General features: G+C 46.1%; 1 protein-coding gene across 2 annotated transcripts in view; it reads left to right on the plus strand.

Annotated features, from left to right (window-relative positions):
* GNG7 (G protein subunit gamma 7) overlaps positions 1-24,555 on the plus strand; it is a 62,513-nt gene that overhangs the window by 13,063 nt on the left and 24,895 nt on the right. The gene's annotated exons all lie outside the window — the stretch shown is intronic.

Raw genomic sequence — 24,555 nt, forward strand, 5'->3', positions numbered from 1 at the left:
AAAAAAAAGGCCTGTAGAAAACACCCGAATTTCATTAGTAAATCTGGGTCATTGTTTTGTGAAATTTACACCAAAATTCGGATAAAGGCATGTGTAAATGCTACATCTTTTCTACAGAGCATTTGCACGCAGATAATCCGCAGTCATTACAGTAAAACAAAGTGGATTACATTTTTTACAAATCTCATCCACACACTGTGGACATTTTCCACAAAAAAATCCAGGCATAACTTGGCATTGCGTGTGGATTTTAAATACACATTTTGTCAATTTATGTTGCTGACTTCTGCCACAGATTTCATGCTTTGCAATGGACAGCGTGAAATCTGAGGCAATTCTTCAGTACTGCCTTTCCGAAATCTGCAGCGCAAAATCGGGTGGGGATTTATGCCAGGCCCACTTGCTGACCAGCTATGTATGTGTGGCTGTACTCTACTATACCTACTGTAGGCTAGGGCAGCACTAAAGCCGGCCCATTAGTGGCGGTGACGTCACTGGGCTCACTGCTTGGTGGACGCCTCCACCTAGCTTACCCATGGAGAGTCCGGTATGTCACCGGATCTCCAGAAAAGGCGATATGTCCGGGTTCAGCTCTGAACCAGGGCAACCCCTGTAAATGGCATCTCTCAGCCAATTTGTACCTATGAAACTGGCTGACCTGTTACATGTGCAGTTGGCAGCTGAAGACATCTGTGTTGGTCCCATGTTCATATGTGCCCGCATTGCTGAGAAAAATTATGTTTTAATATATGCAAATGAGCCTCTAGGAGCAACGGGGGCGTTGCCATTACACCTAGAGACTGCAACTGCTGCATCCTCTGCACTGTAATTGAGGGCCAGGCAGTGAAAACATCATCTGCCAGCCTGACAGTCAGAGTGCAGAGGGCTCGGCAGCTGCAGAAAGGGCAGAGCCTCTTGGTGTAATGGCAACGCCCCCGTTGCTCCTAGAGGCTCATTTGCATTTATTAAGGCATAATTTTTCTCAGCAATGCGGGCACATATGAAGAGGAGACCAACACAGATGCCTTCAGCTGCCAAGTGCACATGTAACAGGTCAGCCAGTTTCATAGGTACCAATCTTCAGACAGATGCCCTTTAAATCTCTGCTATTCTTATGTTTAGGAGTCATGTGGGTGGAGCTGCTCAGTGACTGACAGTCTTCCATGTATGCTTAACCGTACAGAGTTAGCTGTCAGTTGCACCACACATGACTCTGATGCATAAGAACAGCAGAGATTTAAATGAATAAAATACAAGTTTTACTGAATCTTTTTCGATAAAACGATACATCACTCTGCTCAGTTCCTCCTGCTCTATGATATTCTGCCTGCAGATTGCACTGCACTGTCATGGTGACAGGTTCCCTTTAATGGGCAGAAAATCCTCGTATTTCTGCGGTGGATTTGCAGTTTGCATGTGCTTGTTTGTTTGCACGCTGCTTAGTCCGTTGAATGAGGCTAATCCCCATGCGGCTACTTGCAGCCGTTTTGGGAAAGTCCGCATTGTGTGAATCACTGCATGGATTGCCCATTGTCATTAGGGCTCATGCACACGATCATATTTTTTGTCAGCATTTTTTGCAGGTCGGATGCGGACTCATTCGCTTCAATGAGGCCACAAAAAAATCTGTATGTCAGTTCCATGGCATCCGCAAAAATATAGAACATGTCCTATTATTGTCCGTATTGCGGACAAGGATTGGACTGTTCTGTTCCGCAAAATGCAGAATTTAGGCGGTTTTGTTCAACTCAGTATTTATACTCCGCAGGCGCACAGGGCACACAGAGTTGTTGTGGTAGGCACTTTGCCGTTGGCACTCCTTATGGTGCCTTGGCATCATGCACTGCTGTGGGATGTATTAACAACTATAAACCATGTATGGCTCAGACAGAATTGGAGCAGTTGCTTATAATAACCAGTCAAATTACATTTCTCAGTTGTCTTAGGCCACATGCACACACTCGTACTACACCCGTATATTTTACAGAGCCACAATAAGCCTTGAATGTGCTCAGTTGCATGCTCCATAAATACAGCGTCCACGCCCCGGGAGGAGCATTGTGTAGCGGCACATAGCATCCCATACGGCTCCGTAGTTTGGGCCCTAAGGCAGGAGGTAAAGTAGATAACCTGGTTGCTTGGTTTGGGTAATGCTCCCTTGGATGACATGATGTGTTCTATAACTGTCAAAGATAATCGATTCTCCAAAAATATAACACCTGAGTCAGGCACGTTTGATGTCGGAGGCTTCTTCTGCTAATACAAGAAGATTACCAGGCTCCTCACTGCAGTAGGAGAAACACCCTGAAAAGCTGGTTCAGACCCACCATGTCTCAGTCCTCCAGACTGGAGCTGAGGGATACTTCCCAACAGCACCAATAGCACACCATCAGTGAAATACCTGTTCATAACTGCCTTGAAACGAAAAATATATTTTTGTACTTTTTCAGCCTGGTATTATTAGCTCTCAGGATACATTTATCTTGCTCTATTAGGAGTTCTCCGGTAATAATGGATTCATACTTATCTGCTACCCACGCTCCAGTCCTCTGCGCTGCCCTGCAGTCCCCGTAGTGTTTTCATCCGCCGCAGCGTGTGCATGGTTACATGCTCTGCTGCAGCCAATGACTGCCTTCTGTGGTGATATGGCCACAGCAGGACTGGAGTGTCTGGCACTTGGTAAAATGTCTTTATTTTCAGAGAATGCCTTTCGAGTCTTTTATTTGGTTTCTTAAAGCAGTTGTCTCGCTTCAGCAAATGGCATTTATCATGTAGTGAAAGTTAATACAAGGCACTTACTAATGTATTGTGATTCTCCATATTGCCTCCTTTTCTGGCTTGATTCATTTTTCCATCACATTATACACTGCTTGTTTCCATGGTTACAACCACTGCTGAAGTGCAGGTACGAGGTGGCTGGGACTAGATCTGCTGTGCATGAGTGCCTAATGTACCTTCCAGGCACCAGAAAGGCCACCATCTTTTCCTATAGTGTGCAAACATGGCCACCGGTGCTGGGTTACAGGGTGGTCGTAACCATGATTTATAGTTTTTGCGGGGCCACGGAACGGAGCAACAGCTGTGGACAGCCCACGGAGTGCTGTCCGCATCTTTTCCGACCCCATTGAAGCGAATGGTTCCGCACCCGAGCAGCAAAAAATGCAGCTTGGATGCGGAACCAAACCACGGTCATGTGCAAGAGGCCTTATGGAGTCATTCACTAAGAAGAAGTGTTTAAAAGGAATTATGGAGAGCTTTTTATTGGGTGTCTTGCTGCAACCAATGGCACTTGAGTACTTAGGTAAGCCTTGCTGTGACTGCTGGGGAGGGGTCCTCCAGTGACTGCTAGTGTTGAACGAACTTGTGTTTCAAGTTCGGCGTACAAGATTCGGGCTATCTAAGAATTCAATTAAGGATTCTGATACCACAGACCATAACTTATGGTGGTGATGGGGATGAGCCTTTTTAGCATCGCAAGTGACGCTAGGTAGGCTTGTCCCAGTCACTGCCTGCCATTGGCTGGACCACCGGACCAGGAGCAGTGTGAGGGGCCTGGCCTATGGGGGGGCATTTGTTAGTGTCTGATAACCCCTTTAAGTCATAAAAAAATTATAAAAATGTATATTAGGGGGTGTTCACCCAACGGATTTTGAAAACGCACGGAAAAAGTCAGCCCAGAATCTGCACGGTTTTGGTGCAGTTTTTGGAGAATTTTTTTCAGCTTCCCATTCATTTCAATGGCACAGCACGGATTGCGCTCCAAGATTTTTTTCAACGTGGAAAAAAAAAAAAAGCAAGTTCTGTCTCCCTTCTGGCGTTTTTTGGCCTGGAAAACGCATGAAAAACAGAAACAAAAAGCGTAGTGTGAACAATCCCTTAGAATAAAAAAAAACAAAAAACATTTTTATGCGATTATGCAAAAATGTATTAGCTTATTGTGATTGCTCTATGGTGACAACTGCAAATTTTAGTGTTTCCAGAGGATCAATGGTAAACATGAGGCGTGATCAGAATAGTACTGACTGCGTGATGAAACACTATGATGCGATCAGGTCAGGGGAGCCGCGGCCCACACGTGTTTCCCAGACCGAGCACGGTTGTGTGAATCGACACTAAGTGATTGTTTCATTTGCTGTTATTCACGTCCCCTGTAATGAAGTACATAGAGCAGGGCTACTAACCAGCGCCTGCAGCAGTTTTCTCATAGGTTGCTACAAGTAAAGAGATGATTTGCTCCTATTTATAGATGTACTTTTACAAGATGCTCTGTTTCAGACTCACTGAAAAAAACAAGCAGTTTTCTACCAAACATTCACTGATAGTTCACGTTCGTTCAAACAGAGCCTGTTATTCTGTATCCTGTGAAGTAGCGGTAATGTAACGTGCTCATACAGTGCGCCTGGCCACCTATCCAGGTCTCGCAGTCCTGCTGAAGGCACATACTACGTAGTTTAAAGGACTGGAGTACCGATTAGTCCTCCTTTTTACATCCATCAGACTTCTTAGCTAAAGGAGAGGTGTCAAAAATGACATTAAACCTGATCTAATAAACATTGGGGGAGTGGTTCAGTAGGGCTGATGTGATGATATGATTGTTTTGCGTTCAAGCAGAAAGCTCATTTTTCAACTCAATATAAAATGAAACAAAAAAATAATTACTGTAGAAATCCAGGGATCATTCACACAACATCAGTTTTCAGAACCAATTAAAGTCTATGGGGCCATTCACATGGCCTTTGAATAGCAGCCATCAAAAAATAGAACATGTCCTATTTTTGGCTGTTTTCTCAACCAGACGGACCCCATTGAAATCGATGGGATTGTTTATAACGACTGTTTAGACAGAGTGCACCCATCTAACGGCCGTTAAAAGTATGAACACTATGACAGGTGAAAAAGGGGCTTTCAAGGGGGGACGTCATGTCCTGCTGCTTCCAGTGCAGAGCAAGTGTTCCCTCACATGCAAGCAGATGAGATGAGTAATTTTTCTTTTTAATGGCGCGACCAGGGTTTGGGAGGTGGCAAGGGTTCAGCATTGAATAATTATTAAGGGCACAGTGGGGGTAAATTATATACTGAGGGGGGGGGGGGGGCATTGGATGTCCAGGAGGCACTATGTATTTAGGGCACTACATGGAATTGGGATAAAAATAAAATAAAAAATACAATGAAAATTTAAGATGGCACCCGCTCCGTAGTGGAGCAAGCGCCATAGCTGCCGGGTGCCTGCTATTTCACATAGCAGACGCCCAGGGATAATGTCTGCGATCAGCGTGACAATTGTGACCACTGCATCAGAGAGGGGCAACTCGGGAGTGTTGTGCTCCCAGGTCCTGAACGGTTCCCCCGCGCAGCTGTTGGTTGTGTGTGAAAGCCCTGGTCTCTCTGAAGAAACCAGGACTTTTAGGGTACATGCACACGTTCAGGATTCATGTGCGGAGCATCCGCACTGAAATCCGCAGGTGTTCACAGGCAAATCTGTTCGGTCAATCCGCATTAATTGGTGCAGATTTGCGTGCGGATTTGGTGCGGACTAAGTGAATGAAGAAAATCCGGTCAGGAAAAATAAAATAAATTGACATGCTGCGGATTTTAAAATCTGCACCGCAGGTCAAAATCTGCGCAGAAAAAATCTGCATCGTGTGCACTGAGAATTTAATGTACATGACCTACAGTGCGGATTTTCCGCACGCAAATCCGCGCGCAATCCTGATCGTGTGCATTTAGCCTTAGAGCTGTAGTTCCTACAGAGCCCTGCAAGTGGCAGGGCTACATAAGAACATAGCATTCCAATGTATTGTAGAAGCAAGCTAATGATTACTTATCACAATTATCTAGGGTGGCTTAAGAAAAAAAAAAATCTTAAATATAAAAAATAATAATTCAATTCAACCCCCTTTCCCATAAAAAAAAAAAACATCATATGAATCACTGTGTCCCTAAGTGCCCATATTATTAAAATCTAAAAATATTGTTCCCATATGGCTTAATGGGAAAAAGTCAAAATGGCGTATTCGGTTCACCTTGTAAAAATTAAAATAAATACAAAGTCAAACAGCTTCGTAGACATAACTATAAAAAAAAAAACTTATGGGGGTAATAATATGGCATTCAAATTTCCTTTTTTTCCCAAGTTTTTTTTTTCTTTTTAGTACAAAAACTATCCAAATGTGGTATTGTTGTAATAGTACTGACCCAGAGAATGAAGGGCACAGGTTGGTTTTACAGCATAGGGAAGGCTGTAAAAACAAAACCCATAAAACTGTGGTGGACTTACCATATTTTTCGCTTTATAAGATGCACCTGATGATAAGACGCACCTAGATTTTAGAGGAGGAAAATAAAAAATATATATTTTGAACCAAAAGGTGGGCTAAAAATGTAATAAAATAACAGAATATTTCACACTGTTATGGGGGAATCTGCAGAAGACGCAAGCACTGTTATGGGGGGTTTGGCAGATGACGCACTGTTATGGGGGATCTGTGGATGACACTATTATTGGGGGATCTAGGGTTAACACACTTATGTTTTGGGACTATACCTCCCCTCATCCTTAAGAATGCATCCTGGCACTGCAGTACATGAATACATTCTTAAGGATGAGGGGGCTATTGTTACATTTAATATAAACACTTACCATTAAACACCAATTACGGTACAGTCCCTCAACAGTGTTTATATTAAATATGACTATAACTTCCCTCATCCTTAAGAATACACCCATGTACTACAGTACATGGGTGCATTCCTGTGGATGAGGGGGGTTATAGTCACGTTTAATATAAAGATGTAGGCACATAACGGTACAGTTCCAGGACAGTGTTTATATTAAATGTGACTATAACCCCCCTCATCCTTAAGAATACATCCATGTACTGCAGTGTCAGGATGCATTCCTATGGACAAGGGGGGTTATAGTCATATTTAATGTTCAGGTCTGCCCCTGATCGCCCTGTCATATCCTGGCTGTCACTTACCCAGGAACTTGAGTTGGAGATGGGCCAGTGGACAGGACAGCACAGCATTCAAGGACGACGGAAGGCCAGAATGAGTCTCTTCCTTTCTAATAGCAGCGCCGCACATAGCCAGGAGGGAGTAAGCTGATTGGAGGAGGCGGAGCAGCAGTTCATTGGTGCAGGGCAGCAGTGCAGAGGAGAAGAAGAATGGATCTCGTCTCTTCTCCTCCTTTGGAACGGACCCCACCTGCAGATAAAGAACGTGCGGGCTGGCGGCAATTAGTAAAGCTCCTGCAATGTGCCAGCCACCATGATTTTGGCACGTGCGCTTTATAAGACGCACTGACTCTCCCCCCCCCCCCCCCCCAATGTTGGAGGGAAAAAAGTGCGTCTTATAAAGAGAAAAATACAGTATAATTTTTTCCAATTCCACCACATTTGAATTTTTTCCCCCAGCTTCTCACTGCATTGTATGCAACATTAAATGGTGCCATTAGAAAATACAACTTGTCCCGTAAAAAACAGCCGCCACTATTTTTCCCGGTGTGCCGTCCCCGCCTCCTTACACCCTGGGATGGCACAGGTGCTACCGACGCCAAGGATTGCGGGCCCTACTTCCATCAGGATTTCCACCACCACCTACATTAGTGGATGTAACCCCCCCCCTTCTCCTCCTCCTCCACTTCCACCTCTGAATTCTCATCTTGCAGCACCAGTCAGCCATCAGTCAATAGCTGGAAGCAGTGTAGCACTGAAGTGGGGAAGTGGCAACAGGCCGTGCTGAAACAAATTTGCTTAGGTGACAAACAGCACACTGCTGCAGGGTATAAGGGACCAGACCGAGCTGTGGCTTTCGCCACTCAACCTACAACCAGGCATGGTTGTGTCTGATAATGGCCCTAACTTGGTGGTGCTTTGGAGCTTGGCAAGCTCACACACCATGCCTAGCCCACGTGTTCAACTTAGTGGTTCAGCGGTTTATCAAAACCTACCCAATTTGTCTGAGCTACTGTTGAAGATGCGCCACGTGTGTGCCCATTTCCGAAAGTCATCTACAGCTGCCGCCGACCTGGTAACGCTGCAGCAGCACTTGAAATTGCCAGCTCACCGACTGTTGTGCGACGTGAGCACGCGCTGGAACTCCACGTTCCACATGTTGGCCAGTCTTTGTGAGCAGCAGAGGGACAGTAGTGGAATACCAGCTGCAACATGGTTGTCGCCTTTCCAGTCAGCTTCCGCTCTTCACAAGCGACAAGTGGGCATGGATGTCTGAGGTTTTACGCAACTTTGAGTAATCAACACAGATGGTGAGCGGCGATGCCGCTATTATCAGCATAACGATCCAACTTCTGTGTCTACTGAAACGCTCACTATGAAGGCGGATGCTTTGCATGTGGAAGAGGTGGAAATGGGGGAAGACAGTACACAGGGTGATAGCCAGACCAGCCTCAGTTCGTCTTCTCAGCGCGAATTGGATGATGATGAGGAGGAGCAGGAGACGGTTGCCTCCGCTACAGAGGGCAGTACCCATAGCAGGTTTATTCCATCTGTTCAGCGTGGATGGGCGGAAGATGATGAGGAGATTGAGAATCATCCTCCTGATGAAGACAGCGAAGTCTTGTCTGTTGGGACTATGGCACACATGGCTGACTTTGTTATGCTGCCTTTCCCGTGACCCTCGCGTTATACGCATTTTATCCAACACCGATAACTGGTTGTTCACCCTTTTCGACGCCCGCTACAAAGAGAACTTCTCATCTCTCATTCCTATGGTGGAGAGGACTAGGAAAATGGTGGAATACCAGAAGGTCTTTGTGGAAAAATTGCTCCAAAAATTTCCAGCTGACAACGCTGGCGGCAGAGTACGTAGTTACTTGGGCAACCGAGGAGGGGAGACTAGGGGAACACACAGCAGTTCTAACAAAGGCAGGGCAACACTCTCCAAGTCCTGGGACAGTTTCGTGACACCCCGCCAGCACCCTCACGTGCGGCCTAGTGTCACAAGGAGGGAAAAGTTTTGGAAGATTGTGAAGGAGTACGTAGCAGACCGTGTCAGCGTCCTCAGTGATCCCTCTGTGCCTTACAACTATTGGTTGTCCAAGCTGGACATGTGTCACGAACTGGAGTTCTACGCCTTGGAGGTGCTGGCCTGCCCTGCCTCCAGTGTTTTGTCAGAGCGGGTATTTAGTGCTGCTGGGGACATAACTGATAAGCGCATCCGCCTGTCTGCATTTTCAGTTAAACAAGGCCTGGATTGCCCCTGACTTCTCTACTCCACCAGAGGAAAACGACTGAACATAAAGGCACTTTAAATGGGGTTTTATGGTGTATTGAATACACTGTATTCCCATGCACCCCTTCCACCACAAAAAAGGGTATATGGTTCAATCTTCCTTTTCTCCTCCTCCTCCATCATATCAACATGCTTATTATGCTGCCCTCGCTCATAATGTTTTAGAGGGTCATCTCAGCAGCAGACCCTCACCCCTAATGTTTTAGAGGGTCACCAGCAGGCCCTCGCCCGTAATGTTTTAGATGGTCGGATCAGCAGCAGGCCCTCGCCCCTAATGTTTTAGAAGGTCAGCTCAGCAGCAGACCCTCACCCCTAATGTTTTAGAGGGTCACCAGCAGGCCCTCGCCCATAATGTTTTAGATGGTCAGATCAGTAGCAGGCCCTCGCCCCTAATGTTTTAAAGGGTCACCAGCAGGCCTTTGCATCTACTGTTTTTGAAGGTCACCTGCAGGCCATCAATTATAATTTTTCAAGGGTGTGTATGATGCCCTCCTTTATGTGTAATAAAGGGTGTATTGGAGTGTCGGTTCTAGGGCTGCAACGATTAATCGACGTTATCGATAATATTCGATAACGGGATTCGTTTTCAACGAATCTCGTTATCGAATAATCAGCCGATTCGTTGCTATGCGGGCGGGAGCGGGCGTTCAGGCGCTATGCCTGCGGGTCCTTGAACTTTAGAACTTTAGATCACCGCATCTTTATTACCTTACAATGAAGCTCCAGTAACAGGCAGAGAGGGTGGCGGCGTAACGTCACTTACTCACGTGACGCGCATGCTCCGCCTGCTTCATTCATAAAGTAGGTGGAGCAGGCGCGTCACGTGAGTAAGTGACGTTACGCCGCTGCCCGCTCTGCCTGTTACTGGAACTTCATTGTAAGGTAAAAGAAGATGCAGTGATTTAAAGTAAAAGTTACTGCCGGTTAAGGAATACTGCTGTGAGCGGCTGTTATGGGGAGGGGGATCTGTGCATGGCACTGTTATGGAGGGGATCTGTGTATGGCACTGTTATGGGGAAGGGGATCTGTGGATGACACTGCTATGGGGGAGATCTGTGGATGACACATATAGCATAAGATGCTATATAGTGTCATCCATAGATCCCCTCCCATAGCATAGTCATCCACAGGTCCCCCTCCCCATAACATTGTCATCCACAGATCCCCCTCCACATAACAGTGCCATCCACAGATCCCCCTCCCCATAACAGTGCCATCCACAGATCCCCCTCCCCATAGAAACATAGAATGTGTCGGCAGATAAGAACCATTTGGCCCATCTAGTCTGCCCAATATATCTGAATCCTATGAATAGTCCCTGGCCCTATCTTATATGAAGGATAGCCTTATGCCTATCCCATGCATGCTTAAACCCCTTCACTGTATTTGCAGCTACCACTTCTGCAGGAAGGCTATTCCATGCATCCACTACTCTCTCAGTAAAGTAATACTTCCTGATATTACTTTTAAACCTTTGCCCCTCTAATTTAAAACTGTGTCCTCTTGTGGTAGTTTTTCTTCTTTTAAATATGCTCTCCTCCTTTACCGAGTTGATTCCCTTTATGTATTTAAAAGTTTCTATCATATCCCCTCTGTCTCGTCTTTCTTCCAAGCTATACATGTTAAGGTCCTTTAACCTTTCCTGGTAAGTTTTATCCTGCAATCCATGTACTAGTTTAGTAGCTCTTCTCTGAACTCTCTCTAGAGTATCTATATCCTTCTGGAGATATGGCCTCCAGTACTGCGCACAATACTCCAAGTGAGGTCTCACCAGTGTTCTGTACAGCGGCATAAGCACTTCACTCTTTCTAATGCTTATACCTCTCCCTATACATCCAAGCATTCTGCTGGCATTTCGTGCTGCTCTATTACATTGTCTTCCCACCTTTAAGTCTTCTGAAATAATTACTCCTAAATCCCTTTCCTCAGATACTGAAGTCAGGACTGTGTCAAATATTCTATATTCTGCCCTTGGGTTTTTACGCCCCAGGTGCATTATCTTGCACTTATCCACATTAAATTTCAGTTGCCAGAGTTCTGACCATTCTTCTAGTTTTCCTAAATCCTTTTCCATTTGGCGTTTCCCTCCAGGAACATCAACCCTGTTACATATCTTTGTGTCATCAGCAAAAAGACAAACCTTACAATCGAGGCCTTTTGCAATATCACTTAATGAAGATATTAAACAAAATTGGTCCCAGTACAGATCCCTGTGGAACCCCACTGGTAACATGACCTTGTTTTGAATGTTCTCCATTGACTACAACCCTCTGCTGTCTGTCACTCAGCCACTGCCTAATCCACTCAACAATATGGGAGTCCATGCTCAATGACTGCAGTTTATTGATAAGTCTTCTATGTGGGACAGTGTCAAAAGCCTTACTAAAATCTAGATATGCGATGTCTACTGCACCTCCACCGTCTATTATTTTAGTCACCCAGTCAAAAAAATCTATAAGATTTGTTTGACATGATCTCCCTGAAGTAAACCCATGTTGTTTTTCATCTTGCAATCCATGGGATTTTAGATGTTTCACAATCCTATCCTTTAATAGGGTTTCCATTAATTTGCCTACTATTGATGTCAGACTCACTGGTCTATAGTTGCTCGATTCCTCCCTACTACCTTTCTTGTGAATGGGCACGACATTTGCCAATTTCCAATCTTCCAGGACGACTCCTGTTACTAATGATAACAGTGCCATCCACAGATCCCCCTCCCCATACCAGTGCCATCCACAGATCCCCCTCCCCATAACAGTGCCATCCACAGATCCCCCTCCCCATAACATTGCCATCCACAGATCCCCCTCCCCATAACATTGCCATCCACAGATCCCCCTCCCCATAACAGTGCCATCCACAGATCCCCTCCATAACAGTGCCATCCACAGATCCCCTCCATAACAGTGCCATCCACAGATCCCCTCCATAACAGTGCCATCCATAGATCCCCAATAACAGTGCCATCCACAGATCCCCAATAACAGTGCCATCCACAGATCCCCAATAACAGTGCCATCCACAGATCCCCTCCATAACAGTGCCATCCACAGATCCCCTCCATAACAGTGCCATCCACAGATCCCCTCCATAACAGTGCCATCCACAGATCCCCTCCATAACAGTGCCATTCACAGTTTGTTTTAATATGGCCTTTGAACATAATTTTTCAAGTAAAATCATATAAACCCCTTTTTTGGTCATTTTGGTGTTTTTTCAAATAATCGTTGCAGCAGCCCTAGTCGGTTCCTTGTCATTTTTGGCCAGCCCTTTCACTTAGTGCATAGGCTTTATGAGTGTAGGAGTCCCACTACCTGAACAATTGTACCACAATGTGAATGAGGCTCTCCTTTATGTGATGCCTCTTCCTTGTAATTTTTGGCAGCACTTGCACTTTATATACAAGTAAATATACAGGAAAGAATGTTTACTCTAAAATCGATTTTATCTTTGGTTTTGTGCGTATTATTGTCAGTCTGTAAAAGTGGCGAACTACTCGGAAAACATCGTTCCCAGCAACGACTTGGGAGTCCAAGATGCATCCAGACATCCTCCCCATGCTGATCCCGAACCATTTCAGTGGTGTTTCCATCAATTTCTGACCTTTTCCTATGAACTAGACACCCTCCCCTCTTCAGAGCAGGGGGTGCCTGGTTTAATGCTCGGGTTCTCCCATTGACTTCCATTGTGCTCTGTAGAGCACCTGAGCATCCCGAAGTGTTCTACTCGAGCACCCGAGCACTTTGGTGCTTGATCAACACTACTGGATAGTATCGCAGCCCAGGCACACTCACTTGAAAGGGACTGAGCAGCACCTAGGCCATGTGACTTATGAGTATGACGTCACTGGGCCTAGGAAGAGGCTGCAGTGCTCACCAGACCGTCACGGTCTCTTCATACAGCTGATAGGCAGCGGTGCTGGGAGTCAGAAGCCCACCAATCAGATATTGACAGGTTATCAGTATTGAACTCTATGTGGTCTTGCTTGCTGCTTCTAGCATTCTAGCATTTTCATTTTAGATATCTTTTCTTACTACATTTAACGTGCAGGATATATAACATTATTTTTTTTCAACATTTGTCCTACAAGGCTTTGATATGTGATCAAATTTCTTATGTAGCGCAGTGTATAATGCCTGTCAATGTAAGGCCTAATGCACACGGCCGTTGTTTTGGTCCGCATCCGAGCCGCCGTTTTGACCCATTCACTTCAATGGGGCCGCAAAAGATGCGGACAGCACTCCGTGTGCTGTCCGCATCCGTTGCTCCGTTCCGTGGCCCCGCTAAAAAAATATAACATGTCCTATTCTTGTCCGCGCTTTGCGGACAAGAATAGGCATTTATATTGAAAGCTGTCCATGCCGTTCCGCAAATTGCGGAATGCGCACGGACGCCATCCGTGTTTTGCGGACCGCAAAACACACCACGGTTGTAAGCATGCGGCCTTAGGCCTCCTGCACATAACCATATCAGTTTTGCGGTCTGCAAAAAAAATCTCGTCTAGACCTATCTTCTCGTGGCAGTGCCAAGGCTTGGTGACTCAGTGCTTATGCGGTGATTCAGATGCTGGTTTCTGAGTTTGGGAAGCAGGAGAAGATCCATTGCACAAGCACCGAGTTGGCTCAGTGACTCGGCGCCAGCAGAGTGGATCTGATGACTGCTGCTTTGGCCTCTTTTCAGAGGAGTCCAGTGTGGAAAACATGCTTTGTGTGTTATGCTCGTTTCACAGGATCACACAGCATTATAATGATTCATGGGTCTCTGCAGGACCTTTATTCTACATAATTATACCGACAGCATTATGTCTGTGTAATTCAGTATATGCAAGGTCATGCAGAGACACACAGCATTATAAATCATTATAATGCTGTGCGCTCCTGAGAAATGAGAAGTGTCCATAACGGGAAATCACACTCACACGCGGAGTTTGATTCCAGCACAGGTCATAGACCTTTAACTGAGCCTCGCCTGCTGCCGCGAGATCACAGAGCTAGACAAGATGTCTAGCCCTAGCATCATAAGAGGAAGGTGGGAGTACAGAGAGCAGAGGGGGTTTGGTGCTCCTCTGGATAGACATTATTCAGAATAGGTCATTAATATCAGACTCCCGACACCCCTGACGATCATTTTTTTTGAAGAGATTGCATCGCTCGTTCTTTTTATTTGCTTGCCATCCACAGTGAAGTGTAATGACTACTGCTCCATCCCAATACAATAATACCACTCACAGTTGGTGTAGAATATTGAAGCCCTCTTTCACTCGAGCGATACGGATTGCATTCAGCGTTTTTCACACACGTGAAGAATAACAATCTACTAGTGTTGAGCGAACTTGTGTTTTAAGTTCGGCGTCTAAAGTTCGGGTTATCGAAGAATTTTTTGATAACCCGAACCTTAGACGCCGAACTTAAAACACAAGTTCGCTCAACACTACAATCTACATCTCCTAGCAGCCATCAGTGAAAAAAGACACACTTATGTACACAGACCCATTGAAATGAATGGGTCAGGATTTAGTCACACACGCATTACATCTGGATGGAAAACTTGCTCGTGTGAAAAAGCCCTAAGGCCCCTTTCACACGGGCGAGTTTTCCGCGCGGGTGCAATGCGTGAGGTGAACGCATTGCACCCACACTGAATCCGGACCCATTCATTTCTATGGGGCTGTGCACATGAGCGGTGATTTTTACGCATCACTTGTGCGTTGCGTGAAAATCGCAGCATGCTCGGACCGCGGAAGCGTGCAGCAGCAGTGGCCAAAACCCCTTGAACCGAGCAGTGTATAATCCAATGGAAAAATTAATCAGCCAGCAAAGGAGGCAAAATGGACAATCACAATACATTAGTGTCTTGTATCAACTTTCTCTACATGATGCATATCACTTGCTGAAGTGACAGAACCCCTCAAACAGGTGTGTCACAATACTTTTGTCTATATTCGGTACTTCCACGCACTGCAATTGTGATGCAGTAAAACTGTGTGCGGTTGACTGCCTTCAGTTACTGCACCAGCACACATGGATTCTTAAAGTAGTTAAAGGATTTTTTTCTCATGCGGAAAAACGCAGCGTAAGGCTTATTGCACATGACAGTATATTTTCACGGTCCGCAAAACGGGGTGCCGTTTTTCCGTGATCCGTGACCGTTTTTTCGTCCGTGGGTCTTCCTTGATTTTTGGAGGATCCACGGACATTAAAAAAAAGTCGTTTTGGTGTCCGCCTGGCCGTGCGGAGCCAAACGGATCCGTCCTGAATTACAATGCAAGTCAATGGGGACGGATCCGTTTGACGTTGACACAATATGGTGCAATTTCAAACGGATCCGTCCCCCATTGACTTTCAATGTAAAGTCAAGAGTTAATATACCATCGGATCGGAGTTTTCTCCAATCCGATGGTATATTTTAACTTGAAGCGTCCCCATCACCATGGGAACGCCTCTATGTTAGAATATACCGTCGGATTTGAGTTACATCGTGAAACTCAAATCCGACAGTATATTCTAACACAGAGGCGTTCCCATGGTGATGGGGACGCTTCAGGTTAGAATATACTAAAAGAACTGTGTACATGACTGCCCCCTGCTGCCTGCCAGGTGCTGCCAGGCAGCAGGGGGCAGACACCCCCCCCCCCTGTAGTTAACACATTGGTGGCCAGTGTGGCCGGCCCCCCCCCCCCTCCCCAGTAGTTAACTCATTGGTGGCCAGTGGGGCCCCCCCCTCCCCTGTAGTTAACTCATTGGTGGCCAGTGGGCCCCCCCCTCCCCTGTAGTTAACTCATTGGTGGCCAGTGCGGCCGGCCCCCCTCCCTCCCCTGTAGTTAACTCGTTGGTGGCCAGTGGGCCCTCTCCCCTCCCCCTCCTAATTAAAATCTCCCCCCCTATCATTGGTGGCAGCGGAGTGTACCGATCGGAGTCCCAGTTTTATCGCTGGGGCTCCGATCGGTAACCATGGCAACCAGGACGCTACTGCAGTCCCGGTTGCCATGGTTACTTAGCAATTTGTAGAACCATTATACTTACCTGCGAGCTGCGATCTCTGCGTCCGGCCGGGAGCTCCTCCTACTGGTAAGTGACAGGTCATGTCACTTACCAGTAGGAGGAGCTCCCGGCCGGACCTGTCACCTACCAGTAGGAGGAGCTCCCGGCCGGACGCAGAGATCGCAGCTCGCAGGTAAGTATAATGGTTCTACAAATTGCTAAGTAACCATGGCAACCGGGACTGCAGTAGCGTCCTGGTTGCCATGGTTACCGATCGGAGCCCCAGCGATAAAACTGGGACTCCGATCGGTACACTCCGCTGCCACCAATGATAGGGGGGGAGATTTTAATTAGGAGGGGGAGGGAGGGGAGAGGGCCCACTGGCCACCAACGAGTTAACTACAAGGGAGGGAGGGGGGCCCACTGGCCACCAACGAGTTAACTACAGGGGAGGGAGGGGGGCCCACTGGCCACCAACGAATTAACTACAGGGGAGGGGGGGGGGCGGCCGCACTGGCCACCAATGTGTTAACTACAGGGGGGGGGCCCACTGGCCACTAATGTGTTAACTACAAGGGAGGGAGGGGGGACGGCCGGCCGCACTGGCCAACAATGTGTTAACTACAGGGGGGGGCCCACTGGCCACTAATGTGTTAACTACAGGGGGGGGGGGGCAGTCATGTACACAGTTCTTTTAGTATATTCTAACCTGAAGCGTCCCCATCACCATGGGGACGCCTCTGTGTTAGAATATACTGTCGGTTCTGAGTTTTCACGAAGTGAAAACTCAGCTATGAAAAAGCTTTTATGCAGACGGATCTTCGGATCCGTCTGTATAAAAAGTAACCTACGGCCACGGATCACGGACACGGATGCCAATCTTGTGTGCATCCGTGTTCTTTCACGGACCCATTGACTTGAATGGGTCCGTGAACCGTTGGCCGTGAAAAAAATAGGACAGGTCCTATTTTTTTCACGGCCAGGAAACACGGATCACGGATGCGGCTGCAAAACAGTGCATTTTCCGTTTTTTCCACGGACCCATTGAAAGTCAATGGGTCCGCGAAAAAAAACGGAAAACGGCACAACGGCCACGGGTACACACAACGGTCGTGTGAAAGAGGCCTAGTACAGTACCAGAAAAGCGTATGAGATTAGACAAATCTCATGTACACTTTACTTTTTCGTGCCTTGCGGAAATTTCCCTGCCATACAAATTTTGACATTCACAGTATGTCAATTATGTTTGTGATTTTTTGTGTGCGCGTATTTCACCCTTTCCAGTGGAAGTGTGAGATCTGTGGCAAAATTGCATCAAAGCTGCACCAAAACCCACAAGTAACACATGCGGTTTTTTGTGCAGAAATACACAGGAAATCGACACCAAAATTGGGTCAGACCTTATGTAGGCACTTTTAGGCCACCTACACACATGCCGGAATACGCACAGTTTGCCCGTGCAGAAAAACCGCAGAGTTAGGCCTCATGCACACGACAGTATTTTTTCACGGTCCGCAAAACGGGGTTCCGTTTCCGTTTTTTTTCCCGTGTGTCTTCCTTGATTTTTGGAGGATCACCAGACAAGAAAAGTGAAAAAAAAATGTAAGTCAAGTTTGCCTTAAAAACGATAGTAAAAAAACGGACACGGATGACAATCTTGTGTGCCTCCGTGTTTTGGGTCCGCGAACCGTTGTCCGTCAAAAAAATAGGACAGGTCCTATTTTTTTGACGAACTGGAAACACGGATCACGGACGCGGATGACAAACGGTGCATTTCCCGATTTTTCAACGGACCCATTGAAAGTCAATGGGTCCGCAGAAAATCACGGAAAACGGAACAACGGACACGGATGCACACAACGGTCGTGTGCATGAGGCCTAAAGCCTCGTTCATACCGTCAGTGATTTCCATCAGTGATTGTGAGCCAACGCCAGGATTGGAGCCTCCACAGACATAAGGTATAAAGGGAAAGATCTGCACCTGTTCTGTGTTTAGAGCCGCACCTGCTATTGGCTTATAATCACTGATGGAAATCACTGACCAAATACTGATGTATGAATGAGGCATAATACAGTACCAGCAGTGTTTAAGGAGGTTACACAAATCTCATGTACATTTAGCAGATTTTTTCTGTGCGGAAATTGACCTGCCCTACAGATTTCCAAATCCGCAGCATGTCAATTATGTTTGCAGTTTTAGCTGCGGATATCACCCTTTGGTTGCTGGCACACAGCGCAGTTCTTACATGCAGTCAGGATGCAGTTTTTTAATGCAGCTAGCTGAAATTAATTAAATCATTTCCACTATGCAGAACACCAGGGTTTAATGAGGCTGGTGAGATCTGCGGCAAAATTAGAAATGGTGGATTTTGAAGCATATACTGTATGCTACAGAAACGCACTGAAATACGCACAGACATTCGTGTGGATCTTCTGTGCGTTCACCCACACTCTTGTGCAGGTGGCCTTAGGATGCTGCCACACGTGGCACCTATCAGACATTGGGGGCATATCCTAGCGATGTCTAAGGCTCCATTCAGATGTCCGTATGAATGGACCCATTAATTTTCAATGGGGCCAGAAAAGATGCGGATAGTACACAGTGTTCCGCAGCTCCGCAAAAAAATAGAACATGTTCTTTTCTTGTCCGCAATAGCGGACTGTGTCAGTGTTTTGAGGATCCGTAAAACACTTACGGAAGTGTGAATGGACCATAAGATGGTACAACCCTATTAAGGCTCTGCGTGGGAACCATTGGAGTAATTTATCAAACTGATGTAAAGTAGAACTGGCTTAGTTGCCCATAGCAACCAGTCAAATTCCACCTTTCATTTTCCAAAGGAGCTGTGAAAAATGAAAGGTGGAATCTGATTGGTTGCTATGGGCAAGTAAGTCAGTTGTTAAATGATGAATGACCCCACATGTACTTAAGCACCAACAGTGGACTGAATCTCATATTGTGCAAGAAAAGGTTCTTTGTAAAACAGTTTTTTTTATTTTGAATTCCCATGATGAGATCTGGTTCTGGGGCTTTAAGGGGTTGTCTCATCATGGAGAATATGCCCATATTGATAGGATATGCCCCCATTGTCTGATAGGTGCGGGTCACATCGCTGGGACCTGCACCTATATTGGGAACGGAGCCCCGCAAGGTGGTGGCTGGAGGACTCTGGGTCCGGCCACCACCAAGCCAGCTCCCCATAGAAATGAATGGGAGCGTACCGCGCATGTGCGGCCCCTGCTCCCATTCATTTCTATGGGGCTGACGGCTCGGCTAATTTCGCTGGCCCCATAGAAAATGAATGGAGTGCGGCTGTGCATGCGCAGTGAGCCCTCCTTCACTTGCGGGGCTCTGTTCTCGATATAGATGCGGGTCCCAGCGGTTGGACCCGCACCTATAAGACAATGGGGGCATATCCTAGCGATATGCCCCCATTGTCCATGATGAGACAACCCCTTTAATGTATGACCGTCACATGGAGCCATAATACGGCAGTGGGAATTCAGCCTAATTCCTTGTGCATGAGCTGTAAAGGAAAGTGTTTCCTTCTTGCTTCTAGAGGTACCCATTGGCATCCGTCCAACCAGGTATCCAAGTCTAATATGGAATCATGTAACTTATTCTTGTACCATTTATGTTGAGGTTTTAAGAAATTCTGCTTTCAGTATCCATTTCCATCTACTTATTTGTCTTGTTTTTTTTTGCACATTGTGCAATAGACTTTATAATAGATTATATTCAGTTCAGCGTGTGGACAGCATTCCTTTGTGATGTGACCTGTTTAATTTGCTTGTATTGGGCACGTGCGTGGCTGGCAGGCTGGGTGTCGCCAAGCAGAAGCAGGTCATATAAACTAAGCCTCAAATTCCACTAAAAGTAATAACAAGCTGCCGCTCTTCTATGCAGAAGGAGAAATATGTGCACATGGCACTAGATAAGGAAGCCAGCGCCAGCAATATTTGCTAGTGTGTTGCTAATTATATAAAACGCACAAGGTTAGCAGTATAATAAGCTTCAAACATGATGCCATCTGCTGGGCACGGTGGGCCACAAACAATGCTGCTGTTCATGCTAATTAAATGTTTCTCTGATGGCGCTCCCACCGATCATCTGTTTGAAGGGGCTGAGGTGTTCGAGAAGAACTATGGCCTCTTCATAGTATTCCAAGTACCTTGCAGTACATTTTCTAACGGCTGTGCCTTGTGGTGCAACTTGATCCCATTCACTTGAATGGATGCACAAAGGCCCTCTGCCCAATGGATGTGGAGTCACAGGCCGAGGAAGAGGCTGCAGCGCTCATCCAAGCACCCAGCCTTCTTAGGACGCCCTTTAGGATACCTGTGCATGGGTGCGGGCTGTCTTGCAGAAATTCTACACAAATTTCCTTGTGGACTTCGTTGCGTTTCCACACCAGATCTACACCAAAAACCGCATCTGGTACTTGCCGCAGATCTCACCCTTGCATTGAAAAGGGTGAAATCCGCACACACAAAAAAGCAAAAGCTCTTGACATGCTGCATATTTTAAAAGCCACACGGCATGTCAATTTTACGCAGGACTAAAAAGTAAAGAGTACATGAGATTTGTCTAATCTCACACACTTTTCTGGTACTGTTTTAGGCCTCAAGCACGGCCGTTGCATGGGTCCGGCCCGCTGCACGGATGTTGCCCGTGCATTGGGGAGCGTAATTGCGGTCCCCAATGCACGGAACAGCCGCACAACGGCCATGTGCATGAGGCCTTACACTGAGGTTTATCCGCATGGATAAAACACGCATAAACTGCAATGTGTTCAACTAGCCTTACGGCTGCTTTCACATCTGTGCTTTACACTTCCGTTCTTCTGCTCCGTTATAGGAGCAGAAGAACCAAAATAACGGAAGTGCAGGACTTTTGTCTCTGCTACAAAAACCTTCTCCTAAACAGAAACCTAACAAATCTGATTATAGACAATGGGGTCCGTAGGCTCCATTTGCTTTCTGGTTACTGTTGACCAATGTGTTTGTGAGATGATTATATGGCACTTACTAATATAGTCTTTGTTGAAATTCGGCGCCATTTTCTATATTTCATGAATGTTTTGTGCCATAAAATGGCTGATGATGGAGGGTCATGTGACCAGGTAAATCACCTCCATGTGATGTCTCCTGCACTAAACTCCCAACAGAACAAGTGCAGATGGCAGGTGCAATGTGTTTGAATCGAGGAAACATCACATGGGGGTGATTTACCTGGTCACATGACCCTCCATCAGCAGCCATCTTATGGACAGGACCTGTGTGTGGACAACACAAAAGACTTTGTAAACAAGAGGGCATACCCTCATGACATACATAAAATGCTGCAGAATTTCAACAAAGACTATATTAGTAAGGGCTCGTTCACACGACCGTTGGTGTCCCGTTCCCGTATTGCGGACCGCATTTGCGGATCCACAATACCCGGGCACCGTTCCATTGTCATTCCGCATCACGGATTCGGACCCATTCATTTCAATGGGTCCGGAGATACGGAACACTACGGAAGCACAACAGAGTGCTTTCTGGGGTTCCGTTCCGTGCCTCCGCACCGCAAAAAGATAGAACATGCTCTGCGATCCCCATGCACCTGCCCCATGGAAGGTTCCCGTGCATTTGCGGTCCACAGCACGGGCACAGGCTTCACACGTTCTTGTGAACGAGCCCTAAGTGGCATATAATCATCTCACAAACACATTGATCAACAATAACCAGAAAGTGTCCAACCCCTTTAAGTGCCAAATCCGGCACTTCCATTGCTATAACAGAGCAGAAGAATGGAAATGTGAAGTGCAGATGTGAAAGCAGCCTTTGCAAAATCTGCTGTGTGAAGTTTAAAATTCTTTGGAAATTCACGACCATTAGTAATTATTGCAATGGTTAAAATAAAAGACTACTAGGGTCATTAACGATAACAGTTTGGCATATTAAAAAAAGTCACGAGCCCCCTTTTTGTGACTTTTTGAGGTCTTTATGACAATATGCCACTGCAGAGTGGTGGGGTGTGGTCAACAGCCCTGGCAAATTCACTAAAATATACTCCTGGAAACAGGAGTAAGTATTGGTGACAAACTACTACAGTCAGGGGGTGGGGTAGTTTTTCACTCCAGGTGCATGGACTGCCGGGGGATGCACCTGATCAGCGTAGGGGTAATCAGACCGGCGTAGAAATCTTTGGGACCACCATTACATGAGCCATGCTGTGTATTTACATTTACCATGTTCAGAAGTAAGGTCTGCAGATACAGATGTTGGTTTAGGGAAGCCGTTTTTTTCCAGAACAGAAATGGCTGAGAAGGTGTGTATGCCGCTTTCACTTCCAAGGACATATGTAATGCCAGGTTTAGTATATTAGGGGTTGAGCAAAGATCATGTTAAGGGCCCCTACACACTCAAATGTGGACTGTGATGCCAGAATAACTGTGTATTTCTTCTTCTGTAACTTTCTTTTCTTCTGATCCATCAGAAGAATTCTGATCAGTTATTTAAAAAGTTCTGCATGAAGTTAAGGGTGCTTTCGCACTTGCGGCAGAGGATTCCGGAAGGCAGTTCTGTCGCTGGCAATCCGGACGCAAACGGATGCATTTGTGAGACTGATCCGGATGCAGATCCGTCTCACAAATGCATTGCCAATACCGGATCCGTCTTTCCGGTTGTCATCCAGAAAAACAGATCCGGTATTAATTTTTTTCACATTTTTAAAGGTCTGCGCATGCGCAGATCGGGAAACCGGATGCAGTTTTCCGGAACACTTAGTACTGGATCCGGCATTAATACATTTAGATGGAAATTAATGCTGGATCCGGCATTCCGGCAAGTGTTCAGGATTTTTGGCCGGAGAAAAAAATGCAGCATGCTGCGGTATTTTCTCCGGCCAAAAACGTAAGAGGGACTGAACTGAAGACATCCTGATGCATCCTGAACGGAATGCTCTCCATTCAGAATGCATTAGGATAAAACTGATCAGTTCTTTTCCGGTATTGAGCCCCTAGGACGGAACTCAATGCTGGAAAAGAATAACGCTAGTGTGAAAGTACCCAAGCCATGAACATTGAAAAACCAATTCACTTCTGATTAGTTAATATGATCTTGCTGTAGCCTTTATGGCCATGTGGTTCTCGTCTGTGTCTCAGATGAGCATGGCAGTGCCATGGGCTGTACCCTAAGGCTACCTGCACATGCTGCGGATTAGACATGGCTTTTCCACGCTGATTCTTGTGCAGAAAACCCACAGCATAATACAGTACCAGCAGAGTGTATGGGATTACCGTACACAAATCTCATGGACACTTCTTACTTCGGTGCTGAAATTGACCTGCTGTGCAGATTTAGAAATTAGCAGCATGTCAATTATGTTTGCGATTTTTGGTGTGGATTTCACCCTTTTCAATGGGATGGTGAGATCGGCAGCAAGACCACATCAAATTCGCACCAAAAACTGCACGTAACACATGCTGTTTTTGGTGTGGAAATGCCCAGAAAAGTCATGCACCCATGTGCAAATAGCCTAAAGAGGTCTGTATAAACCCACAAGTACGCTCCAGGTCAGGCCACATGTTGCCTCCCTGATGCAAATATTTACCACATTTGAATTGCTGAGCTTTTGTTTTTTTCAGATCTGGTCCATAAGTGACGATATATGCATGTAGACATAATTGGTATGTATGGATTCTGTACTACCTGAACTTTTATTTTTTGGAGGTTTTGTGCCTCTCAGTTTCTTCAGGGGTCAGTATTATAGCGACAAACATGATTTTTTATTTTTTTTATAAATTAGGAAAAAACTACAATTTGCATTAAGATGCCCGTGATTGCAAAGCGCTGGATGGCATTTTCACTGTCTGCCAATTGTCTACTTGTTATTGTTGGGTTTAATGTAAATTTTTTACTTTTATATATATATATAATTCAGATTGTTCTATTAGGGACAAAAAAAAATCCCTGGAAGCTACAATTTGAAGGGGTTGTATCACTAGCAACACTTCCCCTATCCAGATAAGTATGTGATCGGTGGGGGTCCAACCACTGGGACCCCCAGCCATCACAAGCACAGACGAGTGACGATGGATAGCCCAATGAGAATGGAGCAGAGGTGCGCATGTGTGTCCACCACTCCATTCACTTTTATGGAGTACAGTGCTTGGAACAGTCCCATGGAAGTGAATGGAATGGTGGGCACACATGTGTACCACCGCTCCATTCTCATACCGCAGGTCGATGGCACTTGCAGACCCCTATTTCCGTGATTGCTGGGGGATCCAGCTGTCGGACTCTCAGCGATTAAACACTTATCCCCTATCCT

This window comes from Bufo bufo, chromosome 2 (assembly GCF_905171765.1).
Source record: "Bufo bufo chromosome 2, aBufBuf1.1, whole genome shotgun sequence".
NCBI lineage: Eukaryota > Metazoa > Chordata > Amphibia > Anura > Bufonidae > Bufo > Bufo bufo.